Below are 6,283 nucleotides of genomic sequence, written 5' to 3'. Positions count from 1 at the left end.
GGGGGGGGGGGTCGAGGAACACGGCCGGCAACAGAGGATTCTGGGAGGTGTAGTTCTTTGGGGGCCTCCATGTAACGGTGGCAGGGTGGGTGCTCCACCTGGGCTCTCAGAACCTTCTTCATCCTGCTGCCCGAGAAACGTTATGGCCGGAGGCGGGGGAAGGTAGCTGCTGGGAGCACAGCAGAGATGGAAACCAAGGTCGTAACGCGTGTCGTTCGGCGAAAGTCTTGCGTTGGGTTGTTGGATTGGACAGCAGCTTCAAGACCCGGGATGGGTTTGTTTTCGCTGCGGCGTGTAACGCGCTTCAAAGGCTCTGAAGGCTTCTTTTCTTTTGGATTAGGACACGCAACACGACACATCCACCACTGCTCCCCACACCAATTTGAAGCAACTGACTCCCCCCCCCCCCAAAATAATCCTGGGAACTGTAGTTTGGCAGTTCTGTGAGGACTAAACTGCAGTCCCCAGGATTTCTTAGGGGAAGTCATGTGCTTTAAATGCACTTTAAAGGTGTGCCATGGGTGTGACCACATAGTGAAGCGATGCGCGCCTTAGGCTGTGTACACATTGGTGTTTACTCTTGAATCTGTAGAGTTGGAAGAGACCAAGAAGATCATCTAATCCAACCCCTGCATAGCAGCAACCTTTCACCTAACATGGGACTCGAACCCATGACTCTGAGATTAAGAGTCTCATGCTCTACCGACTGAGCTACCCCTCTGGATCCCACTGGTTTTTTAGTTCATGTTTGCACATTACCCATGGTGCAGAGCTATCCTGTAGTTTAGTAAGAAATGCTGCTGTTGCGTTTTCCCTCAAACCAGCTTCCATCTGAAAGGAAATAATAAGATGCGTTCACTTTGCAGTAAACTGAGGTGTGTATATTTGAAACTGCCATTATGCATGCAAAGACGACAGTGTATGTCCAGATGACAGTTTCATGTGTAGGAGTCGGGGTTGGGAATTCAGGGGCAAGGAAACCAAAGAGGTAAAGCACATCAGTTGAGGACATCCACACACCCCTCTGGTGTGTACCTCAGCATGCAAATGTGACTTGAAACAGAGGGAAAATTACCTTGATGCATTTTAACCCAATAATGTGTTCAGAAATTGCTTTGCATAGGATTTCTTTTCGGCCAGGAGGCTTAATACACTTCCGTTTTCTCCCACCTCTACAAGGAAAGTTTGTCCTGTTCTTGCTACATAAGATAATAAAGGATAATGGTGATTGGAAGAAGATAATGGGGAGGGGAAGATTCAAAGGGCTATTAAAAACAGCATGTATGAAAGGGGATGGAGGAGTGTGAATTAGGTGGCTGTATGAATGTATAAAAGATGCAGTGAGAGGTCAGGTGGGAGAGGTCTGCTTTCTGATAAATCCACTGAGTTACAGGGCCCTCCTTCAACAGAATTATGCATGTAATTTTTTCAGCATTGGGGCCCAAAGCATCCTCTTAAGCCCACACGAGGGGAAGTGAAAGAAAAGCAGAAACCGAAACAGCTTCGAAGCTGGTTTGTGCAGGTCAAATGAAAGAACAGAAAATCCATTGTGCCAATTGTCCACTTTAAATTAAGCCTGTATTGGGTGGTGTTCAGAAATGGCAGACTGAAATGAACGTCCCCTGCAAATATATGGCTACGTACCAGTGTTCAGAGTCTGCTGGGCAAAAGCTCTATCTGGCAGAACATGGTTATTCTAGCATGCATATAAAACCCAATGCTGCTAGTGTTTATACTCATTCCATTCTCTTTAACAGCTAACAGTGGCTTTTTACTGAAAACACATACTGAGTTGTCGAAGAAATCATGTCAAATGAATTCTGGTATGCAGCAAGAAAATAAACACATAACCTCACTGGGGTTATGAAGTGCAGAGGAGCTCTAGTCTCTCTGTGCAACAGTAGGGTTAAGCATATTTCATAGAGTCCAAGTATTTAATGACCCAAGTTTCCACAGCTTCATTTGTACCAGAACTAATCTTCATATGGTTTGTGTTAAGAGCACATTTTTCTTCGTACCTTTACATCCATTCCACATGAACCTCCCACATAATATAGTGAGACACTATGGCTGTGTACACATGACCATTTACTCCGACTCCAGTGCACTCCCACAGCTGGTGTTTAAAAAAAACAAGTACACAATCCAAATATATGTTGTAGCATCTTGCAAAATACTGTTTTCCCTCAAAACACTTCTCATCCAATTTGAAAACAAGCTGTGGTTAAGCTGAGGTGTGTAAACTTTAGATCACTGTTGCACATGCACAGAGGACAGTGCATGCACAGATGAACAGGAGTTTCGGAGGGTTGCAGACAGGGGGAAATAAACTGGGTAATGTGCAAGGAAACAAATACGGTAGTTATGTGTACAGCTACGTAAGACACCACTTGAAATACAGCAGGGGGGAATGGCCTTGTTACATTTTAAACTGCTAAAGTGTATGTGCCCTATATACATGTTGCTAGGTTTCAGCAGTAAACACAATACCTTTTATTCATTTGTGTTAAAGGCTTTTTGAAATTACAGCATCATAATTAAATACAGTCCATCTATGGGGAGTACATATCCCAACCATACATAAGCAACTTGCATGCTCCTCTAGACATTATGCTTAAGTTATCACCAGCAATAATAATAATAATAATAATAATAATAATAATAATAATAATAATAATAATAAATATTATACCCCACCCATCTGGCTGGGTTTCCCCAGCCACTCTAATCTAATTACAGTAGTCTTTATACTAAATGCTAACAATGGTAAACATGGTGTCATACCAGCAAAATATAGTGGATATGCTTAGGAGCACTCCTTAGTGGGTCTGCCCGCTATCATTTTGGCATGATAGTGCATACTTACTTGCCATCTTTTGGTAATGCCAAGCACCTCTCCCTCAATTTCATTGTGATTAGGGTTGTTTAGTAAAAAAAGATAAGATGTTGAAATTGATTATGACAAAAATAGTAGACCCTTGTTCTTCACCCTGATGTATTACATTTCTTTTTGCAGTGGAGTATTTCATATTAAAAGGGATGCGGGTGGCGCTGTGGGTAAAACCTCAGCGCCTAGGACTTGCTGATCACATGGTCGGCGGTTCGAATCCCCGCAGCGGGGTGCGCTCCCGCTGCTCGGTCCCAGCGCCTGCCAACCTAGCAGTTCGAAAGCACCCCCGGGTGCAAGTAGATAAATAGGGACCGCTTACTAGCGGGAAGGTAAACCGCGTTTCCGTGTGCTGCTCTGGCGAGCCAGAGCAGCTTCATCACGCTGGCCACGTGACCCGGAAGTGTCTCCGGACAGCGCTGGCTCCCGGCCTCTAGAGTGAGATGAGCGCACAACCCTAGAGTCTGTCAAGACTGGCCCATACAGGCAGGGGTACCTTTACCTTTACCTTTTATTTCATATTAAGGTAAGGTAAATATAAACAGTCAAGACACTAGTTTAATACATTAGTGATAAGTACACCTAACACGGTTATTTTGGATATGCATCCCACCCTATCTTTAGCAATGCAACTCAGCTCACAATCTCTTATTCTGTCACCCGGCAGGAAGCAATGTATTCTTAGAAAACTCACCTTCAAAGTGTGAATTCCCAGCACAGCACAATCTACACAGTAGCAAGCTTGAGGGACCCCAAAGACTTACAGAAGTACACACACCCAAAAAATAATAATATTTGGGATGAGCCCAAAATAGCAGTGAGGATTGGGCATGTTCAATGGGCACATAATGCTGACTGCTAGAGGAGGGTGGGATGGAATAGTGTATCCTAGAAAGGGGCAGTCAGCTTGCACCCTGAATTGGAACAGTCCACATCACATTTTGTTATATGCCTCACTTGTAATAAGCTAGTTTTATAATTCTGGCTCCACTGCAGATCTTAAAGTTGGATAGAGGCAAAGTGCTATTATTATGTGAAGCTATAGAAATATTTTGCAGCCCTTAATAGAATTATTATCCCTTCAAAGTTCAAAGAACTTCTAGTAGCAAATTCCCTGTAATTTATTTATCATAGAATTAAACTGAGCACATTCAGTTATGTGCTCAGAATTCATAAATCAGTATCAATGGAGTGCTTTATAAATAAACTGACTTTATCCCCCCACATACCCCAATAAATCCTTTACTTGTTCGGAAGTACAGTAAAGCTTCTTTTGGTGCACTGCATTTTCTAATGGGACTGCAATGAAATATATCTGATTTGTAAGGCGACTCAGCTGATTCACTCAAAAGTTGTAACTCCATCTTCAAAGTTTAGTACTTAAACCCTGTTATTCCTAGGAAGTAATGCCTTCCCAAACCTTTCCCACCACTTAATACAATTTCTTACACTTGGCCCTTACTAAATGTATCATACTAACACATCACTTACTCAAGAAAATGTACAGTGGTACCTTGGGTTAAGAACTTAATTCGTTCTGGAGGTCTGTTCTTAACCTGAAACTGTTCTTAACCTAAAGCACCACTTTAGCTAATAGGGCCTCCCGTTGCTGCACGATTTCTGTTCTCATCTGGAAGCAAAGTTCTTAACCCGAGATAATATTTCTGGGTTAGCAGAGTCTGTAACCTGAAGTGTATGTAACCCGAGATACCACTGTATAGATTTCATTAACATGTTGACTGTCTTTATTAAAAAAAACAAGAAGTAGGTAAGCATTTATTCACGTACCTATTCTCATTTTTTCCTTAACCTGCAGGCATCGTTAGCGCAGAGAAACTAACCTGCTCCTCCCTATTTTCCTAGGATTCCTTATGTAGGCTTTTCACTACTTTCCTAGAATGCCTTCTGCATCCCCATATAAAATTAAAGGCTTAGGATGCTTTTTATAATCTATTTTTCAATAGTATTTCAATCCATAATAAGTACGTGAGATTAGGCATTCATCTTTGTACACTCCATCCAAGATTTAGTTTAGGTAAGCAAACAAGATTTCACAAACTTATAGGTTTTATTCTATTTCAGTTGTTTTCAAGGGATCCTGTGTATCTTTGTTAGTCCACCTTTAGCTTGTTTTTCCCCAGATCTCTCTTACCCACTCTGGTTTTATATCGTTAGATCCTGCATATGGATATTTCTGAAAAATATATAGTTATGTAAGGTCTGGATCTATGAGGGTAGTATCACCTTGTCCCTTGACAAAAATATTTGATACAGAATTAGTACATACTGTGACAGTACATGGGAAGACTTAATTCAGTACAGACACTGAAGACAGTGTTTTTCAACTCTCTCAAAGGCATTTTAAGCATCTAGGAATAAGGCATCTTTTAAAAAATAAAATAAAAATAAATTCACATTATGCCTCATAGCGATCGTCAAATGCTTTATGTAGCCTTTCTTTGCATGCCAACTTGACTACTCTTCTTGTTCACCTGTGGATGTGCCAGCATGAAAAGTTTTAGGTGTGGTATGAGAGATAATTCACACACGTCGTTAGCTAGCTCAGGGCAAAATTTGGTATACAAACATGATCATTCACTGGTGTCAGTTTTCATTATGTGAATTCTTCAAAGTAATTTCTTATCAGGATCAAACTACAGGGGAATCCCCACTTATAACAAGACACCTGTGAGTGGGGATTCCTCCATTCTACCCCCACCCCATTTAGGCGCTGAAAGCAGTGCATGAGTCAACAGGAGCCTTTGTGCTGATCACTTGCTGATCACTTAGTGGGGAGAGGCTGTACTGCAATAAGTATTTCCTCATGCTTAGAACACACACACACACATCTCTAGGACCTCTGAACTCTCCTTCCTGCATTCTGTGGAAAAAACATGTTTCAGCTTTTAAAAAACTAATGGAATTTCTTATATTTGTACAATCAATTTCCATAAATATGGTCAAGTCATCTAACAATATAAAAATAACATGTAACAGTATGAGGCAGCGCATAAAACAAAACACAGATAAAACGTCAGGGAAGGGGAAAAAAGTAATAGGAAAGGCCTTGAGGTTATTTCTAGCCTGGCTAGAATGTGGATTTTTAGGAAGAAAATGACGCCCTAGCAGGCAATTTTTTAACTCTTCATTGAGACCTTCATAACCATTGATGGACCAATATCCCAAGGCCTCCATTTGTATATTCACGCCTGCTTTTGATTTTTGGAGGGGATGCTACTGTGGGTGTCAGGAGGCCATTAAGAACACAGCACTAATATAAAGTCTACTGTTCTAAAAAATTCTAAGTGTCTGGTTTTGATATAAGGTATGCTGACTAAGTAAAACCCATAATTACTCCGATATATGCCCTTTGTCACCCTAATCAAGTAGACCCTG

This window comes from Podarcis muralis, chromosome 3 (assembly GCF_964188315.1).
Source record: "Podarcis muralis chromosome 3, rPodMur119.hap1.1, whole genome shotgun sequence".
In the NCBI taxonomy this organism is placed as follows: domain Eukaryota; kingdom Metazoa; phylum Chordata; class Lepidosauria; order Squamata; family Lacertidae; genus Podarcis; species Podarcis muralis.
Note: the sequence above shows the minus strand (reverse complement) of the source record.